General features: G+C 43.7%; 1 protein-coding gene across 3 annotated transcripts in view; it reads right to left on the bottom strand.

Annotated features, from left to right (window-relative positions):
- Window positions 1-23,153, bottom strand: part of PLA2G6 (phospholipase A2 group VI) — a 256,973-nt gene that overhangs the window by 14,948 nt on the left and 218,872 nt on the right. The window contains exon 18 of one of the 3 annotated variants that reach the window (XM_073592599.1): window positions 20,387-20,743. The exons of the other annotated variants lie outside the window; for them this stretch is intronic. The gene's annotated coding sequence lies outside the window, so the exon portion shown is untranslated. Of the gene's footprint in view, window positions 1-20,386; window positions 20,744-23,153 lie in introns of those variants that run through there. 3 annotated transcript variants of the gene reach the window in all.

Raw genomic sequence — 23,153 nt, 5'->3', positions numbered from 1 at the left:
AAGTGGGAGGCACATATACAAACTGTTGTAATTCCTACACCGTTCACCTGATTTGGATGTAAATACCCTCAAATTAAAGCTGAAAGTCTGCAGTTAAAGAACATCTTGTTTGTTTCATTTCAAATCCATTGTGGTGGTGTATAGAGCCAAAAAGATTAGAATTGTGTTGATGTCCCAGTATTTATGGACCTGACTGTATCAGATAATAAAATGCTTCCAATGGTAAATTTAATATAGCAAAAAGGTGAAAAAATAAAAATGTAATTGTTAGGGTTTGCATACACTTTAACCGGTTACGGACCAGCCGCTGCAGTTATACTGCGGCAGGTTGGCCCGGCTGTGCAAAGCATCGTAGCTATATGTCGCATGCGCGCGTGCCCCCTAGACGGCCGCGACGATCGGATTCGCTCCAGAGCCAATACCAATGGTATCTGGCCTGGACCTGGTGATCGGTCCTGGCAAATGAAATCCTTCCCCTGCATGTGTATACACAGCAGGGGAAGTGATGTCATCTCCCCTCGTGGAACTCTTATCCTTTCCAGAGAGAGGAGAGGAGGAGAGGAGACATCTCACAGTAAGTGCACCAACACTACACTGACACCAGTTTACGTAGATACACTTGTCACCCCTCGATCGGCCCCCCAGTTAACCCCTTCACCCCCTGTCAGTGTGTCACTAAGTGCAGTGTTCATATTTTTTTTGATCACTGTACTGGTGTCATTAGTGACAAAAATCAGTGTTAGGGTACTTAGTGTAGGCCCAGATAGGTCTAGGGACCCCCCCTAATAAAGGTTTAACCTCTTGATCACCCCGTCACCAGTGATCACTGTATTAGTGTCACGGGTGACGCTGGTTAGCTAGTTTTTTTTATAGCGTCAGGACATCCGCCGTATATTACCTAAATAAAGGTTTAACCCCCTAATCACCCAGTGGGTGATATCAGTTAGGTTTTAGTGTCAGATCGGGTCTATGACGCCCCAGGCAGCGTCAGATTAGTGCCAGTACCGCTAACACCCAGGCACGCACCATACACCTCCCTTAATAGTATAGTGCCTGAACGGATCGATGTCTAATCTGATCAGATCTATACTAGCGTCCCCAGCAGTTTAGGGTTCCCAAAAACACAGTGTTCGCGGGATCAGCCCAGATACCTGCTAGCTCCTGCGTTTAGCCCCTCCGCCCAGCTCTAGCCCACCCGAGTGCAGTATCAATCGATCATTGTCACTTACAAAAACACATAACTGCAGCGTTCGCAGAGTCAGGCCTGATCTTTTTTTGTATAGTTTGAAGCAGTCGCTGACAGTCAGGAGCTCTTTTTCCTGTGAGTCTCAATACTGTACCAGTAAATTTAGAGACCAAAAGGTCAAATCGAAGGTACAGTAGTGAAGAGGCCTACACGTTTCTAATGATGACAGATAGTGAAGAGGAAGCCACAGCAGCGGCACCCTGACAGATGGCTCTGACAACGGAGTATTGGTCCCTGCCAAGGTCAGGCGTACCCGACTCCATTATTCTGCTGTCGTTGTGGTGCAAGAACCGCAGGGCTCTCGTATGGAGCAGAGCGCCAGTACTAGTGCCGCTCATCCTTCTAGTGAACTGGCAAGCACCAGCGGCCTAGTACACCCTGGTCGTACATCCAGCACTGCAGTAACACTTGGTGACGTCTCGATTCCCATAAGTGTAGTTCAGGCTAGTGAGGTGGCTAGCACGAGTAGTGTCCCGCTGCCACCAAGAAGATGACAAACACAGGCCCGTCGAGCCCATAGTGTCCTTCCTGCTGCATTTGCCAATCCTAATTGGGAGCCCACCACTTCTGCAGCACCTGTACTTCCCCCATTCACTGGCCAACCCAGAATTTAGGTGGAAACAGTTGATATTACGTCACTTGATTCTAATTCGTGGAAGATCTCTATAGATCTATTGTGGACCAAAGCAATTTGTATGCTGGTCAATTCATCGCCGCTAATCCCCAGTTGACCCTTGCCAGAGATTGGAGACCTATTATGGTCTCCGAATTTAAGACCTTCTTGAGCTTATTCCTCCTCATGGGCATAACTATAAAGAGTGAGTTGCGGTCATATTGGTCCATTGACCCAATTCACCATATGCCTGTGTTCTCTGCCTCCATGACCAGGACACCATACGAGCAGATCTTGCGGTTCATGCACTTCAATGACAATGAACTCTGTCGTCCTCGGAGTGACTCTGGATTTGATCGGCTCTACAAAATTCAGCCCCTCGTAAACCAACCAACAGTTTGCAGCCTTGTTTACCGATCAAGTTGTCTGCCTTGATGAGTCCCTGATTAATTTTTCTTGCCGCTTGTCTATCAAATAGTATCTTCTCAGCAAGCGTGCCAGATATGGGGTCAAGATGTATAAGCTCTGTGACAGGGCAACAGGCTATACATATAGTTTTATGGTTTACGAGGGGAAATATAGTCACGTAGAGCCGGAGAACTGCCCAGACTACATAGGGAGCGCTGGTAAGATTGTGTGGGAATTGGTGTCACTCTTATTAGGAAAGGGGTACCACTTGTACATGGACAATTATTACGCGAGCGGGCCACTTTTTAGTCACCTTTTTGATTATGGAATTGGCGCATGTGGCACCGTGTGATCTAATCGCTGGGGCTTTCCCAATGGCTTGTAGAATGACTTAGACAGGGGGAGAGAGCCTGCTTGAAGTGTAATAATTTGTTAGCAGTGAAGTGGAGGGATTCACGGAATGTTTTCGCTCTGTCCTCCCTTCACGCAGATACGACAGTCCAAATTCCTACAGCGACTGGTGTAGTGGAGAAACCCCTCTGTGTCCACAAATACAACTTTAATATGGGGGGGTGGACCTCAATGACCAGTTGTTGGCCCTGCACCCAATTGCCCGTAAGGCCAGACGCTGGTACAAAAAAGTGTCTGTATGGTAAATTGGCTTTGCTGAACACTTTTGTGCTAAACAAAGCTTCAGGACGAACTGGATCCTTCCTCAAATTCCAGGAAGAGATCGTCACAGCCCTTCCGTTTCCAGACGGTGCTATGGCCCACCTTCCTAACGCAAATGCAGTGAGCCGGCTGCATGAGAGGCATTTTCCGTATGTCCTCTCTGGTACCCTTACCCAAAGAACACCCCAAAGAAGATGTTGTATCTGCAGAAAACGCGTATTTAGGCGTGACACCCGCTTTTATTGTCCCTCCTGTCCTGACCAACCTGGTCTCTGCATCGGAGACTGTTTCAAACGCTACCACACATTAGTGGAGTATAAGCGTAGGGTACAGCACTACACAGTCCTAGGGCACACTAACACAGGGTCTTGAAAGATGAGATGGCCATCACATTTTGAGAGACCCTAATTTGCAACGTTCAGTTTACAGTTTTTTTTAAAGTGAAAAAAAAAAAACAAACAAAAAAATATAAAATAAAAAAGCCAAAATCAGTTGTGGGTTTATTTTTCTTCTCTCTCTGATGTTCGCTCTCTACTGTCCGCTCTATTGTTTGCTCACTATTGTTCTATATCTATTGTTCTCTCTCCGTTTTATTTTTATTGTTTTATTGCATTTTTATTGCATTTGCTTTGCAGGTATGGCATGTCTTACTGTTATACTGTAATGTTGCTTTGTTTTATTGTTAACCATCATTTGCTTAGCAGGTACGCTATTCAGCTGCAGCACAGGTTTCCACGATACGTAAAGCCATGACCCCAGCGCTGTTGGAGGTGATTGCACCACCACAGTTAAAAAAAAGAGCATATATGCCGAAGCATGGGAGCAGAGGTGGAAGAGCGATTTGCTCCTAACATTAGGGGCGGATTGCCCCCATGCTTCGGCATATATTTTTTAGGCACAGATTGCGTTAAACTTTTTTTATTTTTACTATGTTTTATTGTATTTGCTTTGCAGGTATGGTATGTGTTACTGTTATACTGTAATGTTACCTTGTTTTATTGTTAACCATCATTTGCTTAGCAGGCACGCCATTCAGCTGCAGCACTGATTTATTCTTCTTGACAGCAACAGCGTTTGCTCTCACGATACGTAAATCAGAGTCCTGCGCTGTAGGAGGTGATTTCACCACCACAGTTAATTAAAAAAATGATGCATGTATGCCCATCATTAGAAGTGGGTGGATGAAGGGCGCTATTCTAATGGTGGGCATACCCACTGATCAATCTCTTTTTTCGTTCAGCCCACAGGCTGCATGGAAAAAAGAACATTACAATGTATGCCCAACAAGGACCAGTACTGGTATGTTGCTGGACATTGAGTGGTTATACCAGAATGATGCCTGCAGGTTTAGGTATATTCTTGGTAGCATTCTTTTCAGCCAGGGGACGGCTTTCATGTAAAAGCAATTCTAGCAGCTAATTAGCCTCTAGACTGCTTTTACAAGCAGTGGGAGGGAATGGCCCCCCCCCCCACACCGTCTTCCATGGTTTTCTCGGGCTCTCCTGTCCCAACAGGGAACCCGAGAATGCAGCCGGTGGTTCCACCAGCTGACCATAGAGCTGATGAGAGACTGCTCCAATCTCTGATTCTATCTCTATGATCTCTATTCTATTCTATCTCTATTTCTCCCAAGAAACCTGGAAGCTACGAGCATTTCATGACTTAGGTTTCACCGGATATAAACAGCGCCATTGGGGAATTGGGAAAGCATTGGGGAATTGGGAAAGATCGGTGTGGTCAGATGCTTTAAGGTGCAGAGGAGAGATCTAGGGACCCCAATTTTTTCAAAAAAGAGTACCTGTCACTAACTATTGCTATCATATGGAATATTTACATTCCCTGAGATAACAATAAAAATGATTAAAAAAAATTAAAATCAAAAGGAACAGTTTAAAAATAAAATAAAAAAGCAAAATAAATAATTAAAAAAAAAAGAGAAGCACCCGACCCCGTGCTTACGCGCAAAGGCAAACGCAAGCATCGGTCTGGTGTCATATGTAAACAGCAATTGCACCATGCATGTGAGGTATCACCGCAAAGGTCAGATCAAGGGCAGTAATTTTAGCAGTAGACCTCCTCTGTAAATCTAAAGTGGTAACCTGTAAAAGCTTTTAAAGGCGTATAAAAATGTATGTAGTTTGTCACGCTGCACGTTTATGCGCATGTAAAAAGGGCTTTGTCTTCAAGTGGTTAGAAGAGTGGGTGATGTGTGACATAAGCTTCTAAATGTTGTGCATAAAATGCCAGGATAGTTCAACCCCCCCCTTCCAAATGACCCCTTTTTGGGAAGTAGCTATTTGCTGATAGGCATGTTGAGTCCATGGAATATTTTATCACAAGTGGCGGGAAAATTACAGTTTTTTTTTTTTTTTTTTGCACAAAGTCGTCACTAAATGATATATTACTCAAACATGCCATGGGCATATGTGAAATTACACACCAAAATACATTCTGCTGCTTCTCCTGAGTATGGGGATACCACATGTGTGAGACTTTTTTTTTGGAGCCTAGCCGCGTACAGGACCCCGAAAACCAAGCACCGCCTTCAGGCTTTCTAAGGGCGTAAAATGGTGATTTCCCTTCCTCATTACCTATCACAGTTTCGGAGGCCATGAAATGTCAAGATAGCGCAAATCCCCCCCCCCCCCAAAATACCCCATTTTGGACAGTAGACACCCCAAGCTATTTGCTGAGAGGCGTGTTGAGTATTTTGCAGATCTCGCTTTTTGTCACAAAGTTTTGAAAATTGAAAAAAGAAAATTTTTCTTTTCTTTCTTCATTTTCAAAAACAAATGAGAGCTGCAAAATACTCACCATGCCTCTTAGCAAATACCTTGTCTACTTTCCAAAATGGAGTCATTTGGGGGGGGGGGGGGGGGGGTTGTGCTATATGGACATTTCAGGGCCTCCGAAACTGTGATAGGTAGTGAGGAAGGGAAATCACCATTTTACGCCCTTAGAAAACCTGAAGGCAGTGATTGGTTTTGTGGTCCTGTACACGCATAGGCTCCCAAAAAGTCTCACACGTGGTATCCCCGTACTCAGGAGAAGCAGTAGAATGTATTTTGGGGTGTAATTCCACATATAACAATGGCATGTGTGAGCAATATATCATTTAGTGACAACTTTGTGTAATTTTATTTATTTATTTTGTCATTTTTCAATCATAGGTGACAAACAAAAATAAAATATTCAATGGGCTCAACAAGCCTCTCAGCAATTGCCTTGGGGTGTCTACTTTTCAAAATGGGGTAATTAGGGGGGGGGGGGGTTGTGCTGCCCTGCCATTTTAGCACCTGAAGAAATTAGATAGGCAGCCAAACTAAAAGCTGCGTAAATTCCAGAAGATGTACCCTAGTTTGTAGATGCTATAACTTTTTCGCAAACCAATAAATATACGCTTATTGACATTTTTTTTACCAAAGACATGTGGCTAAATACATTTTGGCCTAAATGTAAGACTAAAATTTAGTTTATTGGATTTTTCTTATAAAAAAAAAGTAGAAAATATCATTTTTTTTTTCAAAATTTTCGGTCTTTTTCCGTTTATATTGCAAAAAATAAATATCAGAGGTAAATAGAAAACACCGCGCTAACCAGTAAAATGAATGAAAGCTGCTGCATACAGTTTGACAAAAACAACAAAATAGGCATATGGAAAAATGCAGCGCATGTACAAATGAATATAGGTCTTTAAAATGGTGAAACAGTCAAGAAATAACTAATTGACCACAGGTGCCTTGAAACACAAACGTCCATAGATGGATGTGAATGTCAAACCGCACAGGAGGTATAAGTACTTCAAGGGGTGGTGATAGTCTGATGGTTGTCAGAAAACACCTGGCATCATACAGCGACTTCCCAACCGAGAAACCGGGTCCCAATGGGTCATTCAGAGAAAGTTTCACAAACGGTCCCCCGAAAGGAGCAGTTGGAGGGACTGGATCTCATGCGGTAAATGTGGAAACAAAAAGAATGTGCCTCCACACGGTGCAGATAAAAAAGGGGTGTTTTTATTGACAAAAACGACCATACACAAATAAAAGCGTGATCACGGTGGATAAAAACAAATGGGCAACAAAGAGAGTGGTGTATGTACCCGACGCGTTTCGACCTAGGGGTCTTCAACAGGGGCATAACGCGAAACGTGTCGGGTACATACACCACTCTCTTTGTTGCCCATTTGTTTTTATCCACCGTGATCACGCTTTTATTTGTGTATGGTCATTTTTGTCAATAAAAACACCCCTTTTTTATCTGCACCATGTGGAGGCACATTCTTTTTGTTTCCACATTTACCGCATGAGATCCAGTCCCTCCAACTGCTCCTTTCGGGGGACCGTTTGTGAAACTTCTGATGCACGCTGGGACGGTTCGGTGTGAGGACGGTTCGTTGTGAGGACCCATCCGGTTGCCGGCCGAGATCCATACAGACCACCATCCAAGAGATTGGCGATTCCTGAGCTCCCATTCCACGTCATTTGTGACAAACTGCGCATGCGATTCCCTGTCGCTGACATGGGAATCCACAGGATCTGGTAAGAGGCTTTTTTGCACTTTCTCTGAATGACCCATTGGGACCCGGTTTCTCGGTTGGGAAGTCGCTGTATGATGCCAGGTGTTTTCTGACAACCATCAGACTATCACCACCCCTTGGAGTACTTATACCTCCTGTGCGGTTGGACATTCACATCCATCTATGGACGTTTGTGTTTCAAGGCACCTGTGGTCAATTAGTTATTTCTTGACTGTTTCACCATTTTAAGGACCTATATTCATTTGTACATGAGCTGCATTTTTCCATATGCCAAAAAATAAATATCGCAGAGGCAATCAAATACCATCAAAAGAAAGCTCTATTTGTGGGAAAAAAGGACACAAATTTCATTTAGGTACAACATTGCATGATCGCGAAATTACCAGTTAAAGCAGCACAGTGGCAAATTGTAAAAAGTGCTCTGGTCATTGAGCAGCCTAATTATTCTTCCGCGGCTGAAGTGGTTAAAGCTTTTTTTTAGCTTTTCCTCTATTAAAAATTTCTGACACATTACGATCTTAAGTGTAAACCCCTTCCAGCCAGTCACCTTCCTTAAAGGTGCTTCAGCGTCAACTTACTCCATAGCAAGAAAGGAAAAAAGAAAGACAAAAAACGTAAAGTGTTACTAAACCCAGTAATATGAAAATAGTTCCTCCCCCCTCAGTGCCCACAGCTTATAAATCTTCCTTTTACATTAAAATACTGCCACTATATACCTTTATGGCTTATCTGTATACCACGGTCAAGTGATAAACTGCAGGGTCTGCCCAAGTGCTGAGTGTTCAGGTAGGAGGAGATTTCCACTACAGCCTGTGTTTCCCTGCTGTTATGGGAGGCGGATCATCCATGAATCAAGATGTGACATCCCACCCACTGTTTTTTTTTAGTTACTGGGCATGGAGGAGGAGGGAGGGACTGAGCTGTCATTTAGGATCTGTATACACACCCACATGTGTGATGTCAATATCATGTGACCTGAAAAGCTCAGCTTAACAAGGAAATATTCTCTCCAGCAATAAAGACCAAACTGAGCATGTGCAGCTTTACTACTCTGACTGTGTATTATCTGACCTTGCCAACCGAGACCCTGCAGGAGAGGGAGGATCTGTGCATATAGGATCAAAGAGCCTTTTTACACAATTCAGAGGATTAACCCCTTAAGTTCCACAGTGAGTATAATAAGAATGCTATTCTGCATATACAGGCAGATTTTACTGTTGTGGGTTTAGTAACACTTTAAATTCTGACAGAAAGTCAAAATATTGCCTTCCTTCTGTTATGGACAAAAAAAGCCAAAAAAGGTCCCTAGCTATTTTAGCCATACTAAATATAAAAAATACAAGTAATCTATAGAGGAAGACTTCGGCAAGCATCCACTGAGCCAAAACTTATTTGATAGATAAATAAGATTTCCCTGCAGCTTTGCTCATTATGAAATAGGTTTTAATCCCTGAAACCAAGTTCAAATGTCAAGGTTCCATCTATGGAAATAATAGCGTTTGAGCACTTGTAGACCTTTTCTAAACCATAATATGCAGTGGGGGAGCCTCACTGCAAAGGGTACTATTTGGATTTTCCCCAAAGTTCAGTTTTAAGAAATACTGCTTGAATTCTAAAAACATGGGACTAAATGAGTGTAATAAAAGACCATTCAAATGTCAACAGCTGGGAGGAGTACTTGTGATAATATTAAATCATCTACTCAACAAAGAGCTCAGAAATGCTAAGGTGTAAAGTCTAAACAACCGCACTGCATATCAGTAGTAATCAGTTTGGTTTACAAGCTAATAGACATGTTATACAGGGGAAAATATTAACTTTGCCATTTATGGCCTAAGCATTACACAAATACTTCAAAGCAAAAATGTCACTGTGGTCTTACATTTATATTAGTTAGAGGAACTTTTTGACTCATACCTTTACCCATAACTTTTCTAGCAGGGTCTTTATATTGGAAGCTTGTTTACTACAACCTGCTGTGCTAACTCATCAGAATAGGAACCAAAGTTGACAAGTAGTACATTGTGTAGGCTAGAAAAATAGGATTTTTAGGAACAGCTTACCTGTAAAATCCTTTTCTTGGAGTACATCACGGGACACAGAGTCACAGTAATAACTGTATGGGTTTTAAGGCACCTTCATGTGATGGACACTGGCACACCCTAAAGCACCCTAAAGCAAAGCAATACACGTGTTACCAGAAAGAGGGGAGGGACCTCTGTGTCCCGTGATGTACTCCAAGAAAAGGATTTTACAGGTAAGCTGTTATAAAAATCCTATTTTCTTTATAGTAAATCACGGGACACAGAGCATAATAACTGTATGGGATGTCCCAGAGCAATGCCACCTGAGGGGAGGGGACACAAACAAAAGTAGGGTGCAATCAGACCTGAGGACCTATACTGCTGCCCGCAGCCTACTGCGCCCAAAGGCGATATCCTCATGCCTTCTTACATCCACCTGATAGAATCTGGTAAATATATGGACTGAAAACCAGGTTGCAGCTGTGCAGATTTGAGCCACGGAGGCTTGGTGATGCACTGCCCATGAAGCACTAACAGCCCTGGTGGAGTGCGCTTTGACCTGAAAAGGTGGAAGTTTCCTCTTCAAGCCATAAGCTTGAATAATTACCCGCCGAATCCATTTGGCAATAGTGGATTTAGATGCTGCCTGTCCTTTCCTAGGACCTTCAGGCAACACGAACAAAACATCTGTTTTCCGAATCTGAGCAGTCGCCTTCAAATAGATCTTGACTGCTCTCACTACATCCAAAGAGTGTAGTGACTTTTCGTCCTTAGAACAGGTTTCTGGAAAAAATTAAGGTAAAACAATATCCTTGTTTAGGTGAAAAGCTGAAGCCACCTTTGGCAGAAAGCTAGGATGAGGACGCAATACTACTCTATCCTTGTGAACGATTAAATATGGTAACTAGTTTGTAACCTAGAGCTATTGTGGAGACCACCCATCTGTCCCGAAATTCTTCCTGCCAGACCTTTGAGAACTGCAGAAGTCTTCCCCCCACTTGAGCGAGTGGGGGCGCCCCTTCATAAAGAGGCTTTAGCGTTCTGTTTTGCGGGTTTCCTCCCCCAGGACTTTTGTCCCTTGGGTTGACCCTGAGGTTTACCTCTTGAGCCTGACGGTGGAGGCCGTCGCAACTGCCTAGAGGCAGATGCCCCTGGCACTGGATAAAGAGTCCGTTTAAATGAGGGACATTTACTCTTTTTCTTAACTGTCAAAATGGTATTTTTCCCACTTGATATTTTTGGATGTCCAAATCCTCCCCAAACAGTTTTTCATAGCGGAAAGGAAAACCAGCCAGGAGCTTTTTGCATGGCGCTTCGGCTGACCAACTTTTCAACCATAAGATTCTATTCACAGAGGATACAACAGCGTCAATTGCTGGTATACTCCACATCTTAGTAAATTTTTCCTCCATAGGATAAAGTGTTGAAAACTTTTTAGGAGGGAAAAAGTGCTTATCTGGGTGATTCCACTCAGCATACATAAGCTTTTCTAGTAATGAATGGACAGGAAAGGCACACAAGCTCTTCAACTGACTCCGTTAAGGGTAGCTTAAATGTGGAGCGGACCATTTCAGTAAGAGAATACACCAGCAACTTCTCAGCATGTGAAGCTGAAGAGGGTCCTTCCCCAACTTGATTGCTCGGAAGAGGAATCATCAGCCTGTTCATGGTCCCCTGAGGGGGATTCATCTTCTCCCTCCCACAGTTCCTCCGTTTGAGGATCCTGGGTGGTAGAAGGGGACCTAATGTGTTTTCTTCCACTCTGTGAAGACGTGATTAGAGCCACTAATCTCTCCTTTAAACCACTCATAGCTGAGGAGAAAACCTGCACAGTTATATAGACAGGGGCTGAAGTGTCGGAAGCAATTGCAGCCACTGATGACCCTGATTGCTCACTCTGACCAGCCTCCTTAGATCGGGATGGTGTTGCAGAGAGGGGTCCTTAGGATCTGAGGGCGACCCCTTTGTGTCCTTGGTTTTTGTGGCATTTGAACCACCTCCTCTGGTCATAGTGCTGAGCACAACGCAGAGGTACCACCAAAAAAAGCACCAACTGCTGAGCAATAGTCCAGCAGCTGCCACTGCTATTATGCACAGCCTGATGCTTAAGTAAATGTGCCTGGGAATGCCCGTGTCACCCACTCACATGCCATCCGTCCGCTCTGTGTCCCTCCTTTAGCTGTATGCACCTGAAAAAAGGTACATTCTATAGCTATACAGCCCGCGTTGTGGATGCTGAAGCACGCCAACACCGCTAAGCCCCGCCCCTTCCTCTGACCACCCACCGCGCCCCCCTCCCTCTCTATTTTAAAATAGATCTTAAACTTTTTCTTAAACTTTTTATGGGTATCTTGGGTAATGAATGTAAATTTTTCATTAATAATAATTAGGGTTGCATCAATACTGATACCGATGCATTTGCACTAGTACTTGTGCAAATGCTTTGATGCCTAATCCGATACTGGGCAGTCAGGGGATGATCGGTGTGGCAGTGGGGCTGTTGCAAGCACCGTTGTACCTGTATAGCTTTCAGTAAAGCAGCTGACAGCCACTTCTTCTCCTCTCCCTCCCACGGCTTTCAGCTGCTTTATTGAAATCTATACAGGGAGATCGGTGCTTGTAACAGCCCCCACTGCCGCACCGATCACCCCTAAATGTCCCGTGTCCTTCTCCGTTTCCTCCTCTGTGCTCCTAAGGTCTCCCGCCGTGTCCTCCTCCCGTCCCCCTCCGTGTCCTCCTCCGGTCCCCCCACCCCAGATCTGTCAAGATGGAGAGCGGAGGAAGGAGCCGGTACATCTGTCATTTAGCGGCTCCTTCCTTTTCCGAATGCAAACTGTGTTTACGATGTTTCAGTTTATGAATGAACAGAAGCCTCGGTCTCCTGTACATTAACTTCAGTACATCTGAGGCTGCTGAGAAAGGGACTGGGGAATCTGTGTCCTCAGTTCCTTTCTCTGTCTCAAAGGGGAGATATCACGGGTCTGTTTAGACCTGTGATATCTCACCAAAAATCCCCCTCCCCCAACAGAGTTGATGTTGATGTTATACAGGGGAAAATATTAACTTTGCCATTTATGGCCTAAGCATTACACAAATACTTCAAAGCAAAAATGTCACTGTGGTCTTACATTTATATTAGTTAGAGGAACTTTTTGACTCATACCTTTACCCATAACTTTTCTAGCAGGGTCTTTATATTGGAAGCTTGTTTACTACAACCTGCTGTGCTAACTCATCAGAATAGGAACCAAAGTTGACAAGTAGTACATTGTGTAGGCTAGAAAAATAGGATTTTTAGGAACAGCTTACCTGTAAAATCCTTTTCTTGGAGTACATCACGGGACACAGAGTCACAGTAATAACTGTATGGGTTTTAAGGCACCTTCATGTGATGGACACTGGCACACCCTAAAGCACCCTAAAGCAAAGCAATACACGTGTTACCAGAAAGAGGGGAGGGACCTCTGTGTCCCGTGATGTACTCCAAGAAAAGGATTTTACAGGTAAGCTGTTATAAAAATCCTATTTTCTTTATAGTAAATCACGGGACACAGAGCATAATAACTGTATGGGATGTCCCAGAGCAATGCCACCTGAGGGGAGGGGACACAAACAAAAGTAGGGTGCAATCAGACCTGAGGACCTATACTGCTGCCCGCAGCCTACTGCGCCCAAAGGCGATATCCTCATGCCTTCTTACATCCACCTGATAGAATCTGGTAAATATATGGACTGAAAACCAGGTTGCAGCTGTGCAGATTTGAGCCACGGAGGCTTGGTGATGCACTGCCCATGAAGCACTAACAGCCCTGGTGGAGTGCGCTTTGACCTGAAAAGGTGGAAGTTTCCTCTTCAAGCCATAAGCTTGAATAATTACCCGCCGAATCCATTTGGCAATAGTGGATTTAGATGCTGCCTGTCCTTTCCTAGGACCTTCAGGCAACACGAACAAAACATCTGTTTTCCGAATCTGAGCAGTCGCCTTCAAATAGATCTTGACTGCTCTCACTACATCCAAAGAGTGTAGTGACTTTTCGTCCTTAGAACAGGTTTCTGGAAAAAATTAAGGTAAAACAATATCCTTGTTTAGGTGAAAAGCTGAAGCCACCTTTGGCAGAAAGCTAGGATGAGGACGCAATACTACTCTATCCTTGTGAACGATTAAATATGGTAACTAGTTTGTAACCTAGAGCTATTGTGGAGACCACCCATCTGTCCCGAAATTCTTCCTGCCAGACCTTTGAGAACTGCAGAAGTCTTCCCCCCACTTGAGCGAGTGGGGGCGCCCCTTCATAAAGAGGCTTTAGCGTTCTGTTTTGCGGGTTTCCTCCCCCAGGACTTTTGTCCCTTGGGTTGACCCTGAGGTTTACCTCTTGAGCCTGACGGTGGAGGCCGTCGCAACTGCCTAGAGGCAGATGCCCCTGGCACTGGATAAAGAGTCCGTTTAAATGAGGGACATTTACTCTTTTTCTTAACTGTCAAAATGGTATTTTTCCCACTTGATATTTTTGGATGTCCAAATCCTCCCCAAACAGTTTTTCATAGCGGAAAGGAAAACCAGCCAGGAGCTTTTTGCATGGCGCTTCGGCTGACCAACTTTTCAACCATAAGATTCTAGGCATATGTGCCAACCCAAGTGTAAGGCGAGAGGTTTGAAGAATAGAATCTCTGATTGCATCAATTGCAAAGGACAAAGCTGCTGGCAACTCAGCTAATTCTTGAGCTTGCTGTTCAGGGAACACCTTGAGTACCTGTTTCAAATGGTCGCTCAAGGACTGACATACCCCAATTGCCGGCACTGTAGGTTGAGCCACTGAACCTGCCAGGGAGAAAATGTTTTTTTTAACAGGAATTCCAATTTTTTATCAGTTGGATCCCTAAGCATTTGCACATTGTCAACCCGGACAAGTCAAACTTTTATTCACAGAGGATACAACAGCGTCAATTGCTGGTATACTCCACATCTTAGTAAATTTTTCCTCCATAGGATAAAGTGTTGAAAACTTTTTAGGAGGGAAAAAGTGCTTATCTGGGTGATTCCACTCAGCATACATAAGCTTTTCTAGTAATGAATGGACAGGAAAGGCACACAAGCTCTTCAACTGACTCCGTTAAGGGTAGCTTAAATGTGGAGCGGACCATTTCAGTAAGAGAATACACCAGCAACTTCTCAGCATGTGAAGCTGAAGAGGGTCCTTCCCCAACTTGATTGCTCGGAAGAGGAATCATCAGCCTGTTCATGGTCCCCTGAGGGGGATTCATCTTCTCCCTCCCACAGTTCCTCCGTTTGAGGATCCTGGGTGGTAGAAGGGGACCTAATGTGTTTTCTTCCACTCTGTGAAGACGTGATTAGAGCCACTAATCTCTCCTTTAAACCACTCATAGCTGAGGAGAAAACCTGCACAGTTATATAGACAGGGGCTGAAGTGTCGGAAGCAATTGCAGCCACTGATGACCCTGATTGCTCACTCTGACCAGCCTCCTTAGATCGGGATGGTGTTGCAGAGAGGGGTCCTTAGGATCTGAGGGCGACCCCTTTGTGTCCTTGGTTTTTGTGGCATTTGAACCACCTCCTCTGGTCATAGTGCTGAGCACAACGCAGAGGTACCACCAAAAAAAGCACCAACTGCTGAGCAATAGTCCAGCAGCTGCCACTGCTATTATGCACAGCCTGATGCTTAAGTAAATGTGCCTGGGAATGCCCGTGTCACCCACTCACATGCCATCCGTCCGCTCTGTGTCCCTCCTTTAGCTGTATGCACCTGAAAAAAGGTACATTCTATAGCTATACAGCCCGCGTTGTGGATGCTGAAGCACGCCAACACCGCTAAGCCCCGCCCCTTCCTCTGACCACCCACCGCGCCCCCCTCCCTCTCTATTTTAAAATAGATCTTAAACTTTTTCTTAAACTTTTTATGGGTATCTTGGGTAATGAATGTAAATTTTTCATTAATAATAATTAGGGTTGCATCAATACTGATACCGATGCATTTGCACTAGTACTTGTGCAAATGCTTTGATGCCTAATCCGATACTGGGCAGTCAGGGGATGATCGGTGTGGCAGTGGGGCTGTTGCAAGCACCGTTGTACCTGTATAGCTTTCAGTAAAGCAGCTGACAGCCACTTCTTCTCCTCTCCCTCCCACGGCTTTCAGCTGCTTTATTGAAATCTATACAGGGAGATCGGTGCTTGTAACAGCCCCCACTGCCGCACCGATCACCCCTAAATGTCCCGTGTCCTTCTCCGTTTCCTCCTCTGTGCTCCTAAGGTCTCCCGCCGTGTCCTCCTCCCGTCCCCCTCCGTGTCCTCCTCCGGTCCCCCCACCCCAGATCTGTCAAGATGGAGAGCGGAGGAAGGAGCCGGTACATCTGTCATTTAGCGGCTCCTTCCTTTTCCGAATGCAAACTGTGTTTACGATGTTTCAGTTTATGAATGAACAGAAGCCTCGGTCTCCTGTACATTAACTTCAGTACATCTGAGGCTGCTGAGAAAGGGACTGGGGAATCTGTGTCCTCAGTTCCTTTCTCTGTCTCAAAGGGGAGATATCACGGGTCTGTTTAGACCTGTGATATCTCACCAAAAATCCCCCTCCCCCAACAGAGTTGATAAAAAAAAAAAGGAAAGAAACATTTTAATAAATATTTAAAAGTAAAATTGTAAAAATAATACAAAAGCAAATAAAAAAAAAAAACACTGACACTATCCACCCCCCCCCCAACAAAAAATTAAAGCACCGTAAAGAAAATAAAAAATATATAAATATTTAAAAATAATAAGAAAAAATAACTAAAAAAAATAAATGAACTAAAAATACTACTGACACAGTACACGCATCATCAGTGCCCATCATTACTACTGTCACATGACATTAAAAAAAGTATTGGTAATTGGTATCGAGGAGTACTTGAAAAAAGTATCGTACTTGAACTCGGTCTTAAAGCAGAGTTCCACCCATAAAAATAATTTTACATAAATGTGTAGCAAATAACATAACAAATGACATTTGGAGAAATTATTTTTTTTTTACTTACCTTTTAATTCCTGTTGCTATGTGGTCCCTTCTAATCTTCCCCTTCCTCACTGCGGCTCCTGATGTCACTTCCCTCGGCTCCTCTGCTCGCTACTGCTTCTGGGAGATGTGTGTCATCATTTCCCAGGAGTCAGTGGGCAGCGCCGAGGGCTAGGTTGCCATAACAATGGGATGGGCACTTCCAACGACACTGACTGTTGTGATGGCAACCTGTATAGTTTACAGCGCCGATACGTGCTATTACTGTGCATGCGCAAGCACGAGCGGTGCGTGCTGGGAATATAGCAGCGCCGTATCCCAGAACAATATGCTTGTGGGCTACTCCTGCCCACAAGCAAGATGGAAATCCGCAAGGAGGAAAAGTCTAAGGTATTTTTTAAGATAAATATATAATAAAGGCAGCGCTAATGACAAGAATAAGAATAGTTTGATATGCATTATGCAAGATTATTAGTCATTAAAAAAAAAAAAAAATCAAAGATGTGGGTGGAACTTCACTTTAAAAAAAGTGGCATTGGTGCAACCCTAATAATAATGCCATTCAGCCTATTTTTGACTTCTGGAAAGTTCAATGTGGGGGATTTCCACAAGCAAGCTATTGTTGCTTGGGAGCACTGACTTTAATGCTACTAAGCTTGTTTGCTTCTCTAGAATGGGTTTATTTAGCAGAGCCTCCATGGGGTCCATCCTCATATTGTGGTCAAAGTGGTTCTAAAGGTAAACGTTTTTTACTTTAAAGTGATTGTAAAGTCTGTTTTTTTCCTTAAAAAAAATAACAAACATTTTATACTTACCTGCTCTGTTGCAGTGGATTTGCAGCCCGGATCCTCCTCTTCTCAGGTCCCTCTTCTGTGATCCTGGCCCCTCCCTTCTGTTGAGTGCCCCCACAGCAAGCAGCTTGCTATGGGGGCACCTGAGCCGAGTCACAGCTCCCTGCGCCCAGACATGGAGCCCTGCTCCCTCTGTCCCCTGATTGGCTAGCTTTGATTGACAGCAGCGGGAGCCAATGGCACCACTGCTGTGTCTCAGCCAAACAGGAGGAAGAATCTGGGATGGCTGAGACACTCATGGACATCGCTGGACAGAAAGGGACCTGAGGTAAGTGTTAGGGGTAAGGATGGGCTTAGGCGTGTTCGCAGTTCCACATGCCTGAGCCCGCCAGGAAGCTTACACTGCGCAGCGCTAATCACAGGCAGTGAGACATTTCCCGATCCACAGTGCAGGGATCGGGAAATGTCTCACTGCCTGTGATTAGCGCTGCGCAGTGTAAGCTTCCTGGCGGGCTCAGGCATGTGAGGCTGCGAACACGCCTGAGCCCATCCTTGCATAAAAGTAAAAAACATTTTGCCACTTGCTGTAACAACCACCCCAAACACTTACATGATTCCTGTATCAATCCAGCATTGTGACTGGCTGCTGGTCGTCTATCCCCTCTCCATGCTCTCACAAGCAGTGGAAGTCATTGGCTCGTGCTGCAATCAAATGATGCGAAGAGGGAGTGGGGAATCTACACACAGCCCGGCTCGGGATTGAGCCCACACATCTGCCACATAGCAAGCAGCCTGCTATGGGGGAAGACACAGAAAAGGAGGAGCAAGGATCCCCAGCGGAGGCCCCAGAAGAGGAGGTTCAGGGCCAGTCTGTGTAAATCATTGCACAGAGCAGGGTAGTATAAGAGGTTTAGAATTTCAATTTAAAAATGCCCTTATAACCACTTTAAAGGGTAACTCCACTTTTGTTGAGGAAAAAAAACATTCCCCTATGCGTGATCTAATAAAATTGCAAGGACTTTGTTGCAGATTCCTGCTTCATGTTATTCTGAAGAAATTGCTGTTTGTCTGTGTTCATGTGCAAAGTGAATCTGTATGGGAGTGATTTATAATTATCGATCAGCTGCTACACCTGCAGGGCTCTAATGAGGAAAATTGTGGGGTCTGCATTCCCTTAGATGTGATTTCCCTTTAAGAGCATCTCACCAAAAAGTGCATTTTTGCTGCAAGGGATGATCAAAATCTGATTTGTATCTTAGTGCAGACTTTTGGGAAAATCAGTAAGCCAATCACACAAGCAGGAAATGACATGTGGGGGGCCATATTGCGGTACATTTTACAGAAAATGACTGCAGAGCTGCAGATTGAACAGAAAAGGTAATTTTTTTTTTCTTTTACTTTAAACAGTATCTTTATTGTAACAAAAGATAACAATTCACAAAAATATATGCATAGGAAATGTCCAATATGCTTGACAATCTTACCAATGGTTATCTCTAACAGACATCTTGTATACAATCAGATCCATAAATATTGGGACATCAACACAATTCTAATCTTTATGACTCTATACACCACCACAACGGATTTTAAATTAAACTAACAAGATGTGCTTTAACGGCAGACTTTCAGCTTTAATTTGAGGGTATTTACATCCAAATCAGGTGAACGGTGTAGGAATTACAACAGTTTGTATATGTGCCTCCCACTTTTTAAGGGACCAAAGGTAATGGGGCAGATTAACAATCATCCATCAAACTTTCACTTTTTAATACTTGGTTGCAAATCCTTTGCAGTCAATTACAGCCTGAAGTCTGGAATGCATAGACATCACTAGACGCTGGGTTTCATTCCTGGTGATGCTCTGCCAGGCCTCTACTGCAACTGTCTTCAGTTCCTGCTTGTTCTTGGGGCATTTTCCCTTCAGTTTTGTCTTCAGTAAGTGAAATGCATGCTCAATCGGATTCAGGTCAGGTGATTGACTTGGCCATTGCATAACATTCCACTTCTTTTCCTTAAAAAACCCTTTGGTTGCTTTCACAGTATGCTTCGGGTCATTGTCCATCTGCACTGTGAAGCGCCGTCCAATGAGTTCTGAAGCATTTTGCTGAATATGAGCAGATAGTATTGCCCGAAACACTTCAGAATTCATCCTGCTGCTTTTGTCAGCAGTCACATCATCAATAAATACAAGAGAACCAGTTCCATTGGCAGCCATACATGCCCACACCATGACACTACCACCACCATGCTTCACTGATGAGGTGGTATGCTTTGGATCATGAGCAGTTCCTTTCCTTCTCCATACTCTTCTCTTCCCATCACTCTGGTACAAGTTGATCTTGGTCTCATCTGTCCATAGGATGTTGTTCCAGAACTGTGAAGGCTTTTTTTAGATGTTGTTTGGCAAACTCTAATCTGGCCTTCCTGTTTTTGAGGCTCACCAATGGTTTACATCTTGTGGTGAACCATCTGTATTCACTCTGGTGAAGTCTTCTCTTGACTGTTGACTTTGACACACATACACCTACCTCCTGGAGAGTGTTCTTGATCTGGCCAACTGTTGTGAAGGGTGTTTTCTTCACCGGGGAAAGAATTCTTTGGTCATCCACCACAGTTGTTTTACGTGGTCTTCCGGGACTTTTGGTGTTGCTGAGCTCACCGGTACGTTCTTTCTTTTTAAGGATGTTTCAAACAGTTGATTTGGCCACACCTAAAGTTTTTGCTATCTCTCTGATGGGTTTGTTTTGTTTTTTCAGCCAAATGATGGCTTGCTTCACTGATAGTGGCAGCTCTTTGGATCTCATATTGAGAGTTGACAGCAACAGATTCCAAATGCAAATAGCACACTTGAAATGAACTCTGGACCTTTTATCTGCTCCTTGTAAATGGGATAATGAGGGAATAACACACCCCTGACCATTACTTTTGGTCCCTTAAAAAGTGGAAGGCACATATACAAACTGTTGTAATTCCTACACCGTTCACCTGATTTGGATGTAAATACCCTCAAATTAAAGCTGAAAGTCTGCAGTTAAAGCACATCTTATTTGTTTCATTTCAAATCCATTGTGGTGGTGTATAGAGCCAAAAAGATTAGAATTGTGTCGATGTCCCAATATTTATGGACCTGACTGTATATTATACTACATGCTGAGACACACATTTACACATGTATCAGAATATTCAGATATTAAGAATACTCATGGTACATTGCTGAAATACATTTCCTCATCACTTAGTCATCATTAACCACTTCAGCCCCGGAAGATTTTACCCCCTTCCTGACCAGAGCCTTTTTGCGATTCGGCACTGCGTCGCTTTAGCTGACAATTGCTTGGTCGTGCGACATTGTAACCAAAGAAAATTGATGTCCTTTTTTCCACAAATAGAGCTTTCTTTTGGTGGTATTTAATCACCTCTGCAGTTTGTATTTTTTGCGCTATAAACAAGAAAAAAAAAATCGACAATTTTGAAAAAAGCAATATTTTTTACTTTTTGCTATAATAAATATCCCCAAAAAATATATAAAAGAAAACTCATTTCTTTCTCATTTTAGGCTGATACGTATTCTACGTATTTTTGGTATTTAAAAAAAAAAAAAAAAAAAAAACCCGCAATAAGCGTATATTGATTGGTTTGTGCAAAAGTTATAGCGTTTACAAAATAGGGGATAGATTTATGGCATTTTTATTATTTTTTTTTTTTTATTAGTAATGGCGGCAATCTGAGATTTTTATCATGACTGTGACATTATGGCGGACACATCGGACACTTTTGACACTATTTTGGGACCATTACATTTATACAGCGATCAGTGCTATAAAAATGCACTGATTACTGTGTAAATGACACTGGCAGGGAAGGGGTTAAACACTAGGGGGTGATCAAGGGATTAAGTGTGTCCTAGGGAGGTGTTCTAACTGTAGGGGGGATGGGACACCACTGACATGACAGCAATCACTGCTCCCGATGACAGGGAGCAGTAGATCCCTGTCATAACACTAGGCAGAACGGGGAAATGCCCTGTTTACATAGGCATCTCCCCGTTCTACCTCTCCACACCGCAATCGCAGGCCGCCGGCGAACATCGAGTTCCCGGGACCCGCGGGCGCGTTCCCGCGGTGTGCGCGCACCCGATAGGCGGCAAATTTAAAGGGACGTACAGGTACGCCTATTTGCCTGCCTGTGCCATTTTGCCGAAGGTACATCTGTGCGAGGTGGTCGGCAAGTGGTTAAATAACAAATATGATGATGGAGGGCAATTTAGAGGTACAAAGAAAAAAGGTTTGCCTTACTAAGAGTTTCTGAGGTTTGTAGCCACCTATCCCAAATGTTAGTGAATTTTGACGACAGCCTCTGTGCTTATATATGAGTTTTTTATATGGTAAACTGTTGTTCACTTCTGCTATCCATGTACTGATTTCAGGTGAATTAGTTCTCATCCACTGTCTTGCCAGGACTTTCCATGCAGAAAAAAGCATTTCCTTTAGGAATATTTTAGTGAATTTATCCATATCTGGTTCTGGATATATCCCCAGAAGGCAAGGTTTGGGGTGCAGTGTAAGAGAAGAGCCCATTGTTTCATACAGGAACTGTATAACTTGTGTCCAGAAGCCTTGCACCCTAGGGCAGCTCCAAATTAAGTGATAGAATGTGCCCGTTCCTGGTTACACATCGGGCAAAGAGCATTTTGGTCACACAATGCACCAGGTAAGCCAAAAGTTTATCGGCCCTTCCCCCATGTTCAAATAATTTTTGTTTATGGAAGAACAATTTACGTTTAGATTTTTCATATTGCAGTTGCGTGACTATCCTAGAGTGCAATCTAATACGGTTCGCCCTGGTGGCAACAACTGCAATCAAGCATTTGCGATAACTGGCAATGAGTCTTTCACATTGTTGCGGAGCAATTTTGTCCCACTCTTCTTTGCAGAATTGTTTTAATTCAGCCACATTGGAGGGTTTTCCAGCATGAACGGCCTGTGTAAGGTCATGATACAGCATCTCAATTGGATTTAAGTCTGGGCTTTGAATAGGCCACTCCAAAACCTAAATTTTGCTTTGTTTCAACCATTTGGGGGTGGACTTGCTGTTGTGTTTCAGATCATTGTCCTGCTGCATAAAGTGCACTTGAGCTTAAGGTCATGAACTGAGGGCCGGACATTCTCCTTTAGGATTTTCTGGTAGAGCTCAGAATTCATGGTTCCATCAATTATTGTAAGTCGTCCAGGTCTGAAGCTGCGAAGCAGCCCCAGACCATCACGTTACCACCACCACCATGTCTGACTGCTATGATGTTCTTGTTATGAAAAGCTGTATTAGTTTTATGCCAGATGAAATGGTACGCACACCTTCCAAAAAGTAAAATTTTTGTCTCATCAGTCCACAGAATATGTTCCTAAAAGTCTTAGGGATAATCTAGATGATTTTTGGTAAATGTGAGATGAGCCTTTGTGTTTTTTTTGGTCAGCAGTGGCTTTGGCCTTGGAATTCTCCCACGGATGCCATTTTTTCCCAGTCTCTTTCTTCGTGTTGAATCATGAACACTGATCTTACCTGAGGCCAGCAGTTCTTTAGATGTTGTTCTGGGTTCTTTTATGACCTCCTGGATGAGTAATCGTTGTGCTCTTGGAGTAATTTTTGTAGGCCAGCCACTCCTGTGAAGGTTCACCACTGTTTCATGTTATCTCCATTTGTGGATAATGGCTCTCGCCGTGGTTCACTGGACTTCCAAAGCCTTAGAAATGGCTTTGAAACCCTTCCTAGACTGATACATGTACATTACTTTGTTTCTAATCTGTTCTTGAATTTTTTTAGATTGTGGCATGATGTGTGGCTTTTTGTGATCT

Source organism: Aquarana catesbeiana, linkage group LG07, assembly GCF_042186555.1.
Source record: "Aquarana catesbeiana isolate 2022-GZ linkage group LG07, ASM4218655v1, whole genome shotgun sequence".
In the NCBI taxonomy this organism is placed as follows: domain Eukaryota; kingdom Metazoa; phylum Chordata; class Amphibia; order Anura; family Ranidae; genus Aquarana; species Aquarana catesbeiana.
The sequence above is the reverse complement of the archived record's forward strand: the minus strand, read 5'-3'. Positions and strand labels throughout refer to the sequence as shown.